General features: G+C 35.7%; 1 long non-coding RNA gene across 1 annotated transcript in view; it reads left to right on the plus strand.

Moving 5' to 3' along the window:
• The window catches only part of LOC138703840 (uncharacterized), a 742,347-nt gene extending 723,491 nt beyond the window's left edge, over window positions 1-18,856 (plus strand). Inside the window, exon 3 of the long non-coding RNA XR_011333273.1 lies at window positions 18,202-18,856. This is a non-coding gene — a long non-coding RNA (uncharacterized lncRNA). The remainder of the gene's footprint in view (window positions 1-18,201) is intronic.
• The last annotated feature ends 1,177 nt before the right edge of the window (window positions 18,857-20,033 follow it).

Raw genomic sequence — 20,033 nt, forward strand, 5'->3', positions numbered from 1 at the left:
AAAGTTTGTCAATTGAATAATAACAGGCATTTCCCATATTTATTCTGCGTTTAATTTCCTCCCGAGTATCATTTATATTTGTTACTGTTGCTCCCAGATATTTGAACTTCTCCACCTCTTCAAAAGATAAATAAAGATAATAATAATAATAATAATAATAATAATAATAATAATAATAATAGTACAAATAGTAATAATAAGCATAATAAGTTCAGTCGTCAGATCCATCTCTCCGCCAATCCGGAGCTGCGCTCGACTGTGGGTTCGATGCCCGGTTGAGCTGATTGCTTGGTTTGTTCCTGCCCGAGATTTTCCTAACCGTAAGGCGAATGTTAGGTAATTTATGGGGAGTCCTAGGTTTAATCTCATCAAATACTATCTCGCTATCTTCAGTTCTATCTAAGTTATAATAATCTATTAGTTGATACAGCGTCTTAAATAAACAATAAAGAAAAGGCAAGGTATCTATGGACATACGGAAACTTCACTTAATTCCTCTCTTCATCTTATGCAAGAAACAAAATTACAGAAAAAATTAGGGTAGGGCCTATATTTCGAGTTTATCTCCATTTTGCGCCTTTGATGTTAAGTAAAGACTATTAACTATACTAAAAGGCGGCCGGATATCTTTGTTGGTAAAGCAACTATCTAGGACTGTAAGGTCCCGTGTTCAATCCTGGGTGGTGACGGGGATTTTCTCGTTGCCGAAACATCTAGAACGGCCCTGAGGTTCACTCAGCCTCCTATCGAATTGACTGGGCCAGCCGGGTGTAAGTGGTGATCGGAGCGTGATGCCAACCACACAACCACACTCTAGTGCCGAGGTTATAAAAGCATGCAGCTCTACCTCCATACACCCCAAAGTGTTCAAGATGTCTATAAGAAGTACCTTTACCTTTCATTTACACTAAAATTTATTTTATGTGCATTATTTCCGCATAAATTGACTCGCAGATATTCAATATAAACAAAATCCGTTTAAGAGAAATCACTGTACACAAACACACAACATTCCTAAAATTACTTTTCCGGTACCAAGAATGCATAGTCTATTGCGAAAAAAAAGAGGTCCAATATATTTATGATTTTTGGAAATATTAATAGTTGCAGAGTTAGTAGAATTGCTGAGATTAAATAGGTGGTAAAATTGTAAGTCTATTAATAGATTAATCTAATTTATTACCATGGAAATTGATATTTTACAGCATAATACTTTGCCCAACGAAACAGTGAAATAAATTGGTTTGAAAGTTGATACACAGCAGAAATGAAGTCTTAAGATTGAACTGCAACACATATCTGTCCATATGACGAATGATAATACGAAAGTTAGATGTTGCTGAAGTTGATACCTGATTAATAGTTCAGCATACTGTAACAGTATGATTTACAAACAATAAATAAATGTTTCGGAATATGTATGATAAGACTTTCTTGTGTTAAATTCTAACTTACCTTGTTTACATGTTTCGACCTTTTATGGGTTGTTGGTCTTGGCGCCTCTTGTTTTGTTTCCTGTGAGGGTGTGTTCGCGTGGTGTAATGTAGAGTCAAAGAGTGTGTGTGTTCTGAAATTGAGTTGTGTGTTGAGAATTTCGTTGGGGTGTGTTTTCGTGTGTCTGTATACTTCATATTGTCTGCATATCTCATATATGTCATAAATGTTAGTAGAAGATCATATTGAGAATTAATAAAATAGCTTACTAAAAATTTAGACCGGTGAGTGAGATCTGGATCGGGAAAAGTTGGTTTACTATCACTTACAATATCGATAAGTATCGATCAGTGGGAAGAAGGATGAATTAAACGGTGGAATCCTGAGTTGAAGCAAGAAAAAGGGTCTGAGCTGTGTGGACAATGCAATGGGTATTCCTTACATCGGGAGAAAGAAGAGAGATCACCTGCAGGGCGTGGTTGTCCGTACCCCTGCCTCTGAATCAACCTCGAGTTTCCCCTTCCAAAGTGCAATCAATTAGCTGAATCAACTGCCACACGCTGTAATTAGTTTCAATAACCTCCACGCGCAATGCAACCAGCGCCAAGGCAGGGAAGCTTATATGGAGAGGCTGCTATGCTGATTGCAGCATCACGCCCGGCCCTGGAATGCGAGGCACTCTGCCCCACAGGTGTGACTGTGAGGAACGTGAAGACTGCATGTCACCTCAGTTTGTCATTCCAAAGCAAGATTTCAGTTTTATTTGCAGGTAAACTTCTCATTTCCGGTTTAATTAATATCGGTGAGGATTATTTCCTCACGAGTGGAACTGTTAGAACTTACTTACTTACTCACTTACTTACTTACTCACTCACTTACTTACTTACTTACTTACTCACTTACTCACTTACTTACTTACTTACTTACTCACTTACTTACTTACTTACTCACTCACTTACTTACTCACTTACTTACTTACTCACTTACTTACTTACTTACTTATTTACTTACTTACTCACTCACTCACTTACTTACTCACTTACTTACTTACTCACTTACTTACTTACTCACTTACTTACTCACTTACTCACTTACTTACTTACTCACTTACTTACTTACTCACTTACTTACTTACTCACTTACTTACTCACTCACTTATTCACTTACTCACTTACTTACTTACTCATTTACTTACTCACTTATTTACTTACTTACTTACTTACTTACTCACTTACTTACTTACTCACTCACTTACTTACTTACTCACTTACTCACTTACTCACTTACTTACTTACTCACTTACTCACTCACTTACTTACTTACTTACTTACTTACTGGCTTTTAAGGAACCCGGAGGTTCATTGCCGCCCTCACATAAGCCCGCCATCGGTCCTTATCCTGAGCAAGATTAATCCAGTCTCCATCATCATATCCCACCTCCCTCAAATCCATTTTAATATTATCTTCCCATCTACGTCTCGGCCTCCCCAAAGGTCTTTTTCCCTCCGGCCGCCCATACGTGCTACATGCCCTGCCCATCTCAAACGTCTGGATTTAATGTTCATAATTATGTCAGGTGAAGAATACAATGCGTGCAGTTCTGCTTTGTGTAACTTTCTCCATTCTCCTGTAACTTCATCCCTCTTAGCCCCAAATATTTTCCTAAGCACCTTATTCTCAAATACCCTTAACCTATGCTCTCAAAGTGAGAGTCCAAGTTTCACAACCATAAAGAACAACCGGTAATATAACAGTTTTATAAATTCTGGGCAATTAAGACCGATTCATTTTCATTTTTTTTTTTTTTTGGAGATCACGAATCGATACCAGATATTAGAAGTCTGCAGACAACAAATTTAAGAAATGAGGTCCTCCACTGTCTATAGAAGAGAAGTCAATTTCCACTTCTTTCTCTAGATTTGAACCTGGACCACTTGATTACTAACCAGAAAATCTATCACTAGAATCAACATAAAATGTTATCATAAAAATAGGGCCAAACCGATTACAGTATGTAGCTAAACCATACGTCAAAGATTTTGGAGAAACATTTCTCACACCTAGAGAATAAAAAATATGTTTTATGAACAAAGGCCCGACAAGGCTTTATTTCCTTCTTAGAATTCTTCTTACACTGTATGACGCACAAACTGGACCTCCACGTACTCCTGATCTAATTTACTGAACTTTTATTTGGGAGAGGGAGTTTAAAATACTTGTATATGCAACCCCTGTGGAATATATAGAGAGCCTTTGTGACGTAATGCGAAAGGCTGCGAGACAATCCGAAATTTTCCCACTGCTTACCGGCGGGTTGATGGATATATTATATTCGTGCTAACTGGGGACTTTTGATCATCTATCTATACTAATAATAAATCTGTAGCCGAAATTTTTCTGGTAATTTTCGATTTTCCAAAAATAATTGGTCCTAACATATATAATTAACCACCCTGAAACCGAAAATCACTTTTTTGAAATTTTTGTTTGTATGTCTGTCTGTCTGTATGTATGTTTGTTACCTTTTCACGCGATAATGGCTGAACGGATTTCGATGAAAATTGGAATATAAATTAAGTTCGTTGTAACTTAGATTTTAGGCTATATGGCATTCAAAATACATTATTTAAAAGGGGGGTTATAAGGGGGCCTGAATTAAATAAATCGAAATATCTCGCTTATTATTGATTTCTGTGAAAAATGTTACATAACAAATGTTTCTTTAAAAATGATTTCCGATACGTTTTATCCCTTACAAAATTTTGATATGACTGATATTTAATGAGATAAATGAGTTTTAAAATTAAAATAACGGCATCTAAGACGGTGCAATAAAATAACAAATGACTTCGTCTATACGGGGCCTTGGACAACAACAATGGAAAGCTATGAAAGATAGCCTACAGAGAATGTTTCTGTGTTTTTATGAAGTAATATCAGATGCTAAATTAACCGATTTGTATAATTAATTATTATTTCACCATTGGAAAGTGTAGTTTCTCTAGATGGACATAATGCTATAATGTTCTTACAGTAACGCCTGAGTAAATCGAGGACAGGTAAGATTAAAATAGCTTCTTATGCACAGAAAATTTGATAGGCTATTTTGTACATTCGTTTTCTGTACTTCTTAAAATAATATTTATGTACACTCATTTTAATCTCAGAGAATTAACGAACAACGAGAGTGTATTGATTTAGTATGCAGTAATAGTACGTTAGCTTAGCAATCCATTATTTTATAATTCAAATTTTAACTATGCTCAATTGAATCGTGTTAAAATACATAAAATATATATGCAATAAATGCAATGCAAAAAAAATGGGTAATGAGCGAAGCAGATTATCTTGCGCTGTTGTAAAAGTTGTTCCCTGGATTAAACGTCCTATTTTAATTATGTAATTACTTTAGGTTTATTTCTAACAGGTGCAGCGGAGCGCACGGGTACGGCTAGTTTACAGAATATTTACTTTAACCCTCAATACCCATTCTTGACTTACACCACTTCTGCTCTGAAAGGCTCATATGAGAAATATTTCCCCAAAGTTTTGACATACATTTTAGTTACATCCTGTATAAAATAATTGATTTTATACAGTATACATTAAACATTCTTGTCTTCACTCTTGTAGTATTTTTACTGCAGTAATAGAGAAAAATCGTTTTTTATTTTACCGTTCTTCTACGTAGATATTGCATTTGTTGACAACCAACATTATGTTTTATTTCTTGATATTAGATGTACAGCACTTATTTATCCACAGAGTTTGAAATTACCGGATTGCTGTCTTATAACTGTGTTTCTGTCTTTGCCTTCGCTGGAGATATCATCTTCGTGAGACAAAGTCTGTGAGCATAAGCAAGTAATGCAACTCTGAGGACGTAGCCTATATTTGCTTTGTGACCACTCAGCTGGAAGAAGTTCCTCACCGCCTCCCTCCAGTCTAGACAGACTCGGGCTGGATAACAAGTAGACTGTGTCAGAAAGATGGTAAACCTCATGTCTCAAGCCGTGTGCGGTCTTCAAAGTTGGCACTACTTGTCTTGTGTTCCGTGGACAATGTTGCAAATCCCAAAAGGGAGTTTAAACCAGAATGCCCTGGACATCCAGTCAATCTGAAGGAAGGAACGAAGGACAGCTTCCAACCCACTTCGCACTTCAGATTTCTCCTGCAGGAATGGAAATGCAAACCACATCTCACGGAAACTAAGCCAATTAGCGAGAACATCTCAGAGGCTCCCCAAGCACACGAATGGCTGCAAAGCTCATTTTAAGACGACCCTTTGAACCACAGTGCATTGACAGGAGAAAAGGAGTCTTGATATAGACAGAAATGATGTTTGAAGTGCAACTACATAGATAAACTAATGCAAACCGAAAGATTTACTTACTTTCAATGTCACATTTAAAAACTGAGCCTCAAATAGTATGACACATACTACAGGGACATCATTTTATTTTTACTTCAATTTTTATTGTACCTGAAGTTTTGAATACCCCTTCTACTAATGAACTTCAACCGTCCTCCACACAGATCCAAGACCGCATATACAGTCATAGTAGCCTTACGGTCATAGTAAACAGTACGTTCCAAAAATAAGTTCGCGTTTTCCAGTGACGAAAGAGCTTTCAATATTGCATCATTTTCCATTTGCCTACATCGCATCCCGGTTTCCCCCAACTTTTGCCTCTCTGTAAATGCTAGTGGCTGTACTGTCTTAAATCTTTTCTGGGAACATTAATTTCTGTTAGGAATTGGACGTCTACGTAATATTATACCCATACAAATGTTTAAAATAACTTAAATAAAAGGGCCTCGTTAAGTAACTGTCACGTGATTTCCTTCCTTTCTACGACCCTACGACATAACCACTTGGACGGACAGTAGGTAGCATGTGTGAGTAATTTTATCTTTTCGGATCGGGTAGAAGTGAAGATTGAATTTACAGTACGTAAGGTCTCTTTTATAGAGTAGGTACAGAATTATTTCAACATGAGTTACAGATACGAAGTACGACCCTGGTAATTGGGATTAGATGCAATAGTCTAATATGCACATTAGAACTGAAACCTGTATCGAAATGAACGGCCACCATTTAAAAAATATCCATATTATGATTATTTTTCAATTTAACTTCATTCTCTATATTGTACGCTAATGTGCTGTAGACAGTATAATATACACTGCATAATGAATACGTCCGCATGGACAGCTCAGTTCGTGAGTAAAAACACTCATTGTTAATACTGTACTGTATTTTGATTAAACAAAAACCTAATGAAAATGATCAAACTCAAAAGCGCAATATTTACTAATTTACGTAAATGGATGAACTACTTTTCTTCCCACCTATACCTAGTAAAGTGATTTGTTTGTATATTACGCCAGTATCATCGAACTCCAGTCGTGGAAGGGGGTAGCAAACGGCGTTGATCCAGAGGTATAGGCAAGTTAATATTAAAAATGTTAGTAAAAATAAAATGATGTCACTGTATAAACAATTTTTAATATTTTGAAAATAGAATCAGAGGGTGTCAGATCAGAAAAGAACAAGGCCCCTCTAGTTTGAAATACAAGATCAGTCCCTTATTCACACATTTACACATACGCACACTATTTCACATTAATATTTATATGTAAATGAACATTACGCGTGTACAGTTTCTGTCCTGTCCGGTTATTTTTATCTGTGTATAAATGTAATTTTAAAATTGTCAAATGTAATGGGAGATATAATTAATATTACATAGAATTTAAAAGTTTCCTATGAATTGTCATTTCTCTATTCATAAAAATAATGTACAGCAAAATAATTACGAATTTAATGAATAGAGATAGCAGACACTCGTGATAGAGCTCGAGAACTCATATTCTGTCCATTATGCACGCTCCACTCGTCGCTTCAACAGAGCGGTTGATAAAGAACTGTGAGATCATGATAATATGCGTTCTGATAGCGATCGTTGTAATCACAATGGAGAACGAATAATAATGTGGAAGAATGAATGACCAGGGAACCACAGACAAAGGCTACCCTCCACCGTTATACACTCGACGTTCGTTTTCAACCATATCGATTTCAGTATGTCAGAGAGCAGAGCCTTGCTAAGTCCAAACCGATATATTACATCCTAATATCTCCTGAAACGGGGACTGCGAGGTATCAAATTGTTTGTATGAACAGCACTCCAGAATGGAACTGGATGTATTAGTAATATTTACCAGTAATCCTCATTTTTGGCTTATCGATAACATGTTTGTCACAAAAACAAAGAAACTCTTGTTTCGACCGAAAACTTTTTTTATCTATTGTATTGTATTGCATTTATTAACATTCCATGGTATTCATACATTGCTTACAGCTAGAATATGTATGTATGTATGTATGTATGTATGTATGTATGTATGTATGGGGCATCACTTTATTTTTACCAACATTTTTAACATTAACCTGGCTATACTCGGAAACACTGTTGCCCCCTTTCATTACAGGAGTTTGATGTTACTAGTGCAATATGTAAACAAATCATTTTACTAGGTATAGGAGAGAAAAGTAGTGTATCCATTTATGTTGTAGGGAAATACGATATTACGATTTTCAGTTTGATGATCACTCTTACGGAATTTATCAAAGTACAGTAGAGTAGTAACATTTTTTTTTTTCAAAAACTCAACTTTTCAGGCGGCTATGTTCGTTATGTAATGTCTACTTTATTTAGCATATTAATTATTGATGTTATCATACAATATAGAGAGTGCAATTAAATTGAGGGGGTCATAAGTAAAGGGCTGCAAGTGCACTTAAGTTAATTTTGAGAAAATGGGGTTTAAATATTTAAGCTTTCGTAAAATCGGTGAAATTTTTTATTTAAATTTTAATGTATGATGCGATTCAAATATCCCTTTGCCACTAAAATTTTAGATACTTTTGCTTACACTGGATGCACTTAACTCATGTTATTACAAATGTCACTAGCATTCCTTTGCTTCTAGCCACCTCAATTCAAAAAAAGCTAAGCTGAATTTTTAAACAAGTTGCTCAAAATGGTTGCCGTTCATTACAATGCAGGCTTCAATTCAGTACGCATATTATTAAAAACATTTTGAAGCATATTCTCTGAAATTGAATTTATCGTTTCTTGAATATAATTTTTTAGTACGATATTATTAATATAGGTTCTTTCTTCTATAGAAAACGCAACCATATTTATGAAACACACTATACACTGCAGTGTTTACTTCACTGCTTGAAGACTTCGAATGCAACAGCGGCCGTAAGTTTGTGTGTCTAACGGGAGCAAGGATATTAGTGAAGGGGTGGGAGTGAAGTACATTCAGAAATGCAGGTACAATAAAAATGCAAGTAAAAATAAAATGTTGTCCCTGTATGTATGTATGTATTTATTTACTCACACTGCAAATGGGTATATACCCGGTGGCAGTGGTAACTAATTACACTCAATAATGACAATTAATAATAAACACAACTAATAAAAAGCAATAATTAATAATAATAATAATAATAATAATAATAATAATAATAATAACAAAATAATAATAACAAAATAATAATAACAAGGAGCATCCTACATTAAAATGAAGCATGGTCACTTAAAATAACATTTAAAGTAAATCTAATTTGTATCTTAACCCTAAGCTCGAACTAAGACCCACGATTCTGACAGGTTCATACCTGCACAAGTACCTTTTGGCACTACACTTATTTCGCTGTCAACTCACTCAATGCACTGATTCTACCTGATTTCACTAACACTTCTAACCATTTCACTGTTCAAATACTTTGCACAGCCACTTCACTGACATCAACACACTTCATTTACACAATAGACTTCACTGACACTACACACTTCACTGACACAATACACTTCCTCACTGATAGAACACTTCAAATAACAAGATATTAATTACACCCTTTAAATAGTATGTATAATATACTACCGCCTATTAGTAAAGTCCTTAAGCCTATTTTTAAATACATTTTTGGTTATTGGTAAAGCCTTTAGTAAGTCTGCAGGTAAAGTATTCCAGTCCCTGATAGTACGATTGAGAAAAGAAAACTTTCCAGTGTCCGTCCTCTGTCTTCTTTCCCTCAATTTATATGAGTGGTCGTTCCTTGAAGAGTAATTTGGCGGCTGCAACCTATTTTTTATTTCTCTCCAGGCAGGCTCACCTCTGTATGTTTTGAACAGTGCGCATAATCGAATTCGCGTTCTCCTGTCCGTGAGTGTGTCCCATTTTAATGGTGAATTATTACGACAACACTTGAGAGCCCGTTTTTGAATCTTTTCCAGTGTCTTAATATGCTCTAATCTGTAAGGATCCCAACATGCAGCACCATATTCCATTACTGGACGTACTAGTGATTTATATGTAATATGGAACAAGTCAAAAAACTTAATACTATTATAAAGTCTTAATTTATAGTCACAGTCTAGATGAAATATATACAGAAGAGATTTACAATATAGTCTACTAGTACAACACAAAGTTTTAGTATCAATTTCATGAAGTGTTATTGAATGTCATGAATTTACCTACAGAATAGAAGGCGTGAGAAATTAGGTACTTCTTTAATTTGGCCCTAAATAATTTTATGTTTTGAGTTTCATTTTTTATATCGATAGGGAGGCTATTAAAAATTTTTACTGCCATATAACGCACTCCTTTTTGATAGCACGGTAGACTTGCCGATGGAGTATGAAAGTCATTTTTGACGTGTATTTATGCTATGAACTGTTGAATTAGTTACAAAGTTTTCAGGATTACATACGAGGAAGATTATTAATGAAAAGATATACTGACAAGCCATGGGCATTATTTGTAGTTTTTTGAAAATAGTCCTACACGATTCCCTAGATTTGGCACCTACTATTATTCTAATTACTCTTTTTTTGTAATAGAAATATATCGTTACTATCTGTGGAATTTCCCCAGAATATTATTCCAAAACTCATTACCGAGTGGAAGTATGCAAAGTATATTGTTTTTAAGGTATTGATATTTACTATATTTTGCATAGATCTAATAGCAAAACAAGCTGAATTTAATTTGGGGGTAATTTCTTTAATATGATTTTTCCAATTTAACACATTATCGATTTTTAAGCCAAGAAATTTGGTTGTTGTTGTTTCTAATAGGGATCTATTATTTATTATTGCGCTAGAAATTTGCGACGTTGAATTTGGACAGGATTTAAATTGAATAATATTAGTTTTGTTACAGTTTAATACTAATTTATTGACTGAGAACCAGTCACATATTTTGAAGAGAATTTCCTCTGTTGAAGATTGGAATGTGTTGGAGTTATTGGCTGTAATTACTATACTTGTGTCATCTGCAAATAATATGGGATGACCTACATCTTTTATTAGGGGGGCAAGATCATTTATAAACACTAGGAAAAAGTAGGGGACCTAATATTGATCCTTGAGGAATTCCATTATTAATAGTTCCCCGTGTCCAAAAAAAATGGGTGGGGGGGGTTTACAATGAAGCAATGGTAGAATGCCGGTAGAGAAAATCGGAATATCTCGCTTAAACCTAAAATTCAAATTTCAAATTTACAAATTTTATTTACAATTTACATTTGAATTGAATACATATGAATAGATACCCGAAATGGGCATATGCTCGTGCTCGCAAATTTCTTTGTTCTCCACAAATTCCACTAAGATTTGAACCCGGGGTTGCAGCGTAAAAGCTGTTGCTGAACACCGGCACGCCTTCATGCCACTCAGACGGGCTAATTTATGCCTGTGCATGAACAGGGCTGATCTGCCACCCCGCTGATCTTAGTGGCGTAATGGACAACTACTGTTTCACCCTCTCTCTTAGAAGCCTGTAGTTCTGATGGATATTTCTTGTCGCTGGTCATTTCCTTCCACATCCCATTCCGGCGTTCTAGTTCTAGTCTTTTGTTTAAAAAAAAGTTTCAGCAGGCCTGACTTGAGTTATTGCATTATTCTCGAGTGACACACAACTAGAATTTTCTACCCTGGAGATCCGTTCCCAAAAACCTGCGAACACAAATGAGATTTTTGGTAGGCTAGGACGGTGTTGAGGTGGTTTTTCTTAAGGTACCTCAATTTTTTCTCTCGTCATACTTTCAATTCTCCATTCACGATTATTCATGAAATGAGATACTGTATATGTTGTAGCTATAATGTGTCCATGTACGGGGTAACTGAAGGCAAACGCAAAACCTATCTACGGATCTACTACTAATTTAGAACTTTACAAAGTTAAACCGCTCACTTCTGCTGGCCTATCACGCCTTCGACCTCAGTGACACGAACTTTGTATTCATTAAGACTCGTGATTCGAGTCACGACTCACAAATAATGAAACTCACTGAGGTCTCGCGTTCGAATCCAGATGACCATGAGGTTCGTATTTTCTATAGCCTATGCTATTTATTTAGCTATATTGATGTATCACCTATCTACTTCTTTGAAGACAAAACTAAACTTTCTGTAATTTATTATTACAATATTTTCACAATCGCCGCCGAATAATAACAAATGAATAACACCTATCGACAAATACGAATAATAACAAATGAATGACACCTATCGACAAATACGAATAATAACAAATGAATGACACCTATCGACAAATACGAATAATAACAAATGAATGACACCTATCGACAAATACGAATAATAACAAATGAATGACATCTATCGACAAATACGAATAATAACAAATGAATAACACCTATCGACAAATACGAATAATAACAAATGAATGACACCTATCGACAAAAACGAATAATAACAAGTGAATAACAACTATCGACAAATACGAATAATAACAAATGAATGACACCTATCGACAAATACAAATAATAACAAATGAATAACACCTATCGACAAATACCAATAATAACAAATGAATGACACTTATCGACAAATACGAGTAATAACAAATGAATGACACCTATCGACAAATACGAATAATAATAAATGAATGACACCTATCGACAAATACGAATAATAACAAATAAATGACACCTATCGACAAAAACGAATAATAACAAATGAATAACAACTATCGACAAATACGAATAACAACAAATGAATGACACGTATCGACAAATGCGAATAATAACAAATGAATGACACCTATCGACAAATACGAATAATAACAAATGAATGACACCTATTGACAAGTACGAATAATAACAAATGAATGACACCTATCGACAAGTACGAATAATAACAAATTAATAACAACTATCGATAAGTACGAATAATAACAAATGAATAACACCATCGACAAATACGAATAATAACAAATGAATAACACCTATTGACAAATACGAATAATAACAAATTAATAACACCTATCGATAAGTACGAATAATAACAAATGAATAACACCTATCGACAAATACGAATAATAACAAATGAATAACACCTATCGACAAATACGAATAATAACAAATGAATAACACCTATCGACAAATACGAATGATAACAAATTAATAACACCTATCGATAAGTACGAATAATAACAAATGAATAACACCTATCGACAAATACGAATAATAACAAATGAATAACACCTATTGACAAATACGAATAATAAAAAATGAATGACACCTATTGGCAAATAACAAGCGGCGATCACACATGAAAATGTTAGCGTCCAAGAAGAAAATATTTATGTTAATTACAAATGATTAATAATAATGTATTCTTTTTTTTTAAGATTGGCCAAAAATAGTAAGCAATACATGTGTTAAGTGCATAACACAATCTCGGATATAGAGAAGAGTTGACTTCCTCTCGTCTTCTCTAACTTTTTCTCGATTCTGTTATAATGCAGTTAGCATACTTCTACCGCGATATAATTTACTATTCCCTTACTTTTTACTTTGTTTTGCGTAAATTAACCTTACTATACAAATCGGAATTATACAATTAATGCCTCTTGCATAAACAACCATGCACAATGCTACTTCAATCCCATGACACAAGAAAAGCGGATTGGTCCACGAGATCATGTGGCAGTACATGTACAGAATCGCACTAAATTCTGTTGTCTTGACGATTGGTATACAGAAGGTGAGATAAGTAACGAATAGCCTTGGAGCTTATAGCATATATTGTCATGTAATGTAGTTCCATTTTCATTCCTTTGTTATTGAGTCGTTGACCTGGCCTGGAGAGATCTTTCTCTTTTACATACACACACATTACTGTCGACTTACCTTCATTGCACGTCATGTTAAGATATCTCGATTCTGTTTCTCAGAAGGGTCAGATCAAGTGAGTTTTACTACAGAAGACTGTTACGTATTGGTTCGTTCTATTACGTCGCCATCAAATGCCTGTAGACCTATATGCTATGTAGTAACAGCTCATATAAATATTATACTTACTTCTGTTTTATTAACTACATTATATTTCATTACGTATCATTTATATTTCCGTATCACACATCATGTCTCCAACGGGATAACTGCGAGGTAAATAGTTTTACTTACAGGAAGTCCTGAGTTCGATCCCCGCGGCTAGCGAAAGTGGTTGAAATTATTTTTTTCTGTTCTTCATATGCTTCAAGCAAACGCCGGTTTAATGTTGTGACAAAATTTAAGTTCGCGAATTAGTAGTTTGATGTCTACTCGTGGAATTGAAGTAATACAATTCTGAAATATTTTGCACATATTTGAAGAGTCCACTGAAGAATGATGGATGTCACTTTCTTGTCGAAAATGAACCAATACTGTCAATGCATAGCTTAAAACATATAGAATGTACATAGAGAGTTATATGGCATTAACACTGATAGTCATTGTCCAGTAATGATCGGAAAATCACAGATAAGCTTTGGGCGCTAAGCATTTCAAACTTTCAATTGCTTCTCCTGCAAAATGTATTCCAAATGACATCCATCATTCTTGCAGTGGACTCATTTGTTATTTGTAAATAGGCCTAAGGTTCTTGTACAGAAACGAGCTTAAACGAGCACATTACTCAGTGGCTTAAAAAGAAAATTAAAAAAAAAAAAATAATAATAATAATAATAATAATAATAATAATAATAAAGTATTATACTATTATTATTATTATTATTATTATTATTATTCAAATCAAGCTTTCAGGTATAACTCCCTGTAAAGTTGATTTTTAATAATTTCGAGAGAAAAAAAGAACGTCACTGTTCGTTAACAGAAAACCACAATTTAAGTCACACAGAGTTAGTGTGCACTCGAAGTTGGTTGCTTGACGGTTGTCAGCCCACTTTGAGGTCTGTGGATATAGAGGGAAACATTGGATCAGTGTCTGGTAGAGTTCCCGGGTAGCTCAGTTGGTAGAGCGTTGGTACGTTTAACCAAAGGTCCCGAGTTCGATACCCGGCCCCGGAACAATTTTTCTCTCGAAATTATTCAAATCAACTTTACAGGGAGTTATACCTGAAAGCTTGATTTGCATAATACACGTCACTGTTCGTTAACAGAAAACCACAATTTAAGTCACACAGAGTTAGTGTCCACTCAATGTTGGTTGCTTGACGATTGTCAGCCCACTTGAGGTCTGTGGATATAGAGGGAAAAATTGGATCAGTGTCTGGTAGAGTTCCCGGGTAATTCAGTTGGTAGAGCGTTGGTACGTTTAACCAAAGGTCCCGAGTTCGATACCCGGCCCCGGAACAATTTTTCTCTCGAAATTATTCAAATCAACTTTACAGGGAGTTATACCTGAATGATTGATTTGCATAATACACGTCACTGTTCGTTAACAGAAAACCATAATTTAAGTCACACAGAGTTAGTGTCCACTCAATGTTGGTTGCTTGACGATTGTCAGCCCACTTGAGGTCTGTGGATATAGAGGGAAAAATTGGATCAGTGTCTGGTAGAGTTCCCGGGTAATTCAGTTGGTAGAGCGTTGCTCTGTTTAACCAAAGGTCCCGAGTTCGATACCCGGCCCCGGAACAATTTTTCTCTCGAAATTATTATTATTATTATTATTATTATTATTATTATTATTTAACTTTTTCTCCACATTGCATGCTTTAAAAAGTATTTTCGGCTCAAAATCGAACACATGTCACCATTGCCTAAATCATTATAAAATTTGTCTAAAAATATCTTGGTGATTCCTGCTAGTGAATTAAAAATTAATTAATGTAATTTACGAATATTTGTAGTAAATTCAACTTTGAAATGCTCACACGTTGTATTTAATGCGCCTTTCACATTCACATCACAGAACTATTTAAGCCGCTATGGAGCCTTTGAACACCTCGGGGCTAGTCTGTTTTTTGCAGTCCAGTATAACTATTAAATTATCTGTAAGCATCGGAATTCAATAATTTTATTTAACAGTACAATATGATACGAAATACATTGTGGCGCTATTAAGTAGATTAAATGAAATTGTGAGTTAATGTTCTTAAATTTGACCTTTATTCATTTAAAATTGCTTTTCAGTAATGGATATCAAATCCCTACAGACCTAGCGGACAGAATCAATACTAACTCGACAAATGATTGTGGTAAATATGGAAACAGATGCATTAGCACGCAAATCTCTGGTGGATTTTGATATCTGCAAACCTGTGCCTGCCACGTTTGTATAGCTGCAGGGATAGGCAGACTGTCTCTTTTTACCTCTCCCAAATTAACATTGCGTGGTGACTGCTGGGCTATTAACCTTGCAGAGGACTGGAGGCCGTTAGCCGACACAACACCGTTAGTCCAGTCACCTCTGTTTGTTCACGGTGATCCCCGGTAGCTGTATGATTGATTAGTTAGGATTCAGTTGTTATTCTTCAAGGTAACTCTTCCCCTTTTTATCCCGACTTTGTGAAAATAAAAGTCCGAAGTTGCAAGAACACATCTCTGATCCCAGGTATATTTAATTGGGCATTTGTACAGCTTTCCTCATTCTCTCTCGAGAGATTTATTAACAGGTTAAAAACTAAACAAGCAGGCAGTTCGGGGTTCGAGTTCCGAATTGAATTGAATTGAATTGAATTGCATTGCATTGCATTGAATTGAATTGAAAGAGGAGAATTGGGAGGACAAATTTAAAAGGTACGCAAAACGCGTCCTTGCAAGGGATTCGGGGCTATAAGAAACTAAATATGTGAGCTCCAAGCCTGTTGGCCACTAGTCTCACTCCGGGTTAAGCTACTCCACTGAAGGAGCTCTAGAAAATTTTGAAGGGGAAGCCGAAATTGGACGTAACCTCTTAGGTACCACATATGCGAGGGGACGGAAATGTGATCAAAGTGATCACAGGACAAGACGAGCTGGAAATGGCTGGTGTAATATGCACATTGAACTGAACTGTGTCATTTCGCAGTGCAGGAGGAGTCGAGAAGACTCTGTCGTCTGTTGTTCGATGACAAGGCAGGTGAAGAGCGCCAGGAGAGACGCCGTGAATTCTGAATCTGCAAATTGAAAGGTTCCCTGTCCTTTCGCATTGCGACTACATGAGTGGCCTTGCACATGTATTTCATACTTTTATAGACTCTGAACTATGGCATTACGTCGTTTGTTAGAAAAAAGGGGAATTTATGCGGAGGGCATATAGGTCCATGGCCCATTTCTCTTAGGGTTCATCCCGACATTTGTCTTAACGCCTTAGGAAAACCACGGAAAAACCTTAGGCAGGATGAATTGTCTCAATATAAGAGACTAGCCAATTTGGCTTTTAGGTAGGAGGTCGATTGATTTATGAATTTATGATGAATGTAATTATTAATTAATTTCGAGTAATTAAAGTGGGGTGTCATGGGGATATGAATGCAGGTCCGTGGCCCATTTCTTTTAGGGCTCATCCCGACATTATTTGTCTTAGCGCCTTAGGAGAACCACGGGAAAACCTTATTCGAGTTCCGGTTACGCTTGGGATTTTTATTGTAATACTAGCTGTACCCGTGCGCTCCGCTGCACTTGTTAGAAATAAATATAAAGTAATTACATAATTAAAATAGGACATCTGGTCCAGGGAACATTCGTGGTTGATAGAGGGGTAAATCGTTTAATATGTCACTTAATTTAAATTGCATTTAAAAAATTAAAATGCGATCATTTTGATCCAGAGACCACTCATTTGGTCATAAAAATTAGTTTAGGAAATACAGGAAACGAATGTACAGAATAGCCTATCAAGTTTTCTGTGCATAAGAAGCTATTTTAATCTTGCCTGTCCTCGATTCACTCAGAAGTTACTGTGATAACATTATAGCATTATGTCCATCTAGAGAAACTACACTTTCCAATGGTGAATTAATAAATAATTATACAAATCGGTTAATTTAGCTTCCGATATTACTTCATACAAACACAGAAACATTCTCTGTAGACTATCTTTCATAGCTTTCGATTGTTGTTGACCAAGGCCCTTATAGACGAAGTCATTTGTTTTTTTATTTCATTACACCGCCTTAGATGGCGTTGTTATTGTAATTTTGAAACTCATTTCTCTCATTAAATATCAGTAATATCAGTCCTACTGCAGTCTACAATAATTTCTCTGCAGTAACAATTCACCAAAGTCGTTTTTGCCTGCAAATGATTAGACCAATTTTTCCTTTCCAGTAATCAGTCACCCTGGTAACAAATATCTGCAGTGAAAGTAATCGTACCAGCCATGATTCTTGCGTTCCTAGATTATGTTTCATTACACTCGTTTGCATGTAACGGTTTGACCAGCAGATGGCCCTGCACGTGATTTCCTATTTCCTTGTTGTTGTGCTACATGGATGTGTTGTTCTTGTTTCCAGGTAAGAAGTGAGTCGCCATTTCCGCTTGAGTCTGCGTGCTGCAGGCCGTGTGGTTTCTACATGCTCGGACGTGAGTCGTATGAACTTAATTATTGTTGCAGTAATGTGGCTTTGGGTTTTGATTGAAAAGCAGCAAACCACAATAATTCTACATAGACCTAACCTTTTTGACATGGAGTTTCTAGCTTGATAACTCACAAACTTTTTTGTTTAAGTTCGCGTGGAAACGAAGAATAATTCAGTTATGTTAAGACAGGAGTGAGGCGATAATGAGATATGTAGGATCGAATCGAGGCTCAAAATGAAGAACAAGCCTTATTGCTATGGTAACATCACAAAATTAATCCTTCCCTAAAATCGATTCCATTAATTAACAATAGAGAACCGATATTGGTTAGTTCTTATGGAAAATTTTTAATCCATATTGAATCTTTCGTACATTACTTTTAACACTTGAATATAAATAAGGTGGGTGCTCCTGTTAAGGCCATGTTCCTGATATGGCCACCCCCCTATTGTGAGTTAGTTAACCAAAAAATCCGCTAAATTGCAGCAGCATCCAGTGAAAGGGCATCCTGGTATGTCACTTGATCGTTTTCCATCCAGTCAGGTTGAGCAATATGGCGTCAGTTGCCTGTTTTGCGGTTTTCATGTGACCTCTTCATATTTTTCTCTGTTTTCCTTTGTTTTATGCGCGTTTTTCAAAGACTTGTTTCATGAAAACCATCGTACTCCATTGAGTTTTTAATGTTCTGTTAATTGGTGTTGTAGTTAATGGCGTATCTTTTACTAGTTGTTCATAATCAAACGATTTTCGTGAAAGCCTACCAGCTCCTGATATGGCCATATCAAATTGACCATGGCCATATCAAATGCACCATGGCCATATCAAGTTCATTTCACTTTTATTTTTTCACCTGACAAATTTACATGCCTCACAGCTGGGATTACGCAAAAATTTTGTATTTTAAGAAAAACAACTTATTTTTTATGGAAAAACCTGTTTTGACTACACTTTTGAATTATAAAAAAGATTATTAAGTGTCACTTGTATTCATTTTACACCAAAATTATTTAATTTTAGCACAACTGCGCTATCAAACTGAAAACAATCACGATTTGTAGAACATGGAACAAGGGTGGCCATATCATGTGCACATGTTCCTGATATGGCCACTAGGTAGACTTTTGGAATTTGAGACTTTTTGGATAATTATAGCTATTTTTATGGGAAAAGGAAATTGTTTTAAGAACGTTCATTAGACTGAGAACGAGTAAGAAAAAAGTGGTTTACATTTTTTCAAAATGGCGGCTAGAAAAATTCTCAAACCTTATCATGGCCATATCAGGGACACCTACCTTAATTTGTTAAATGGCGATCTTACTCGTGTTAATTATGTAAGCATGTGCGACTTACAGGTGTTTCGGTGCTACTTCACACCATCCTCAGAGCCTTCTGTATCTCGGCGTCATCTCAACCACCACCACACACAAACACAACACATCTAATCACCCCACACAACACAAACACGTTGCATTCAGGATTATTGGTACACAGATTACTCAACATACCCATGAGCTAACAATACTACAATGAAGAAGTGAACACAATCAAATACATAGCACAAGAAAATGGTTACAACCCAAACATAATAGACAACATCATAAGGAAGACAAAACAAAAACTCAACAAACACAAAAACGCACAAAACACAACAAAAACACAAGAACACAAATACATCACACTAACATATGAAGACAAAAACACACACAAGATCGCATCCTCGCACAACTGGAACAGGACATCGAAGGTCTCATTTTTCAGCAGGATG

The sequence above is a fragment of the Periplaneta americana genome, chromosome 7, assembly GCF_040183065.1.
Source record: "Periplaneta americana isolate PAMFEO1 chromosome 7, P.americana_PAMFEO1_priV1, whole genome shotgun sequence".
Taxonomy (NCBI): Eukaryota; Metazoa; Arthropoda; class Insecta; order Blattodea; family Blattidae; genus Periplaneta; species Periplaneta americana.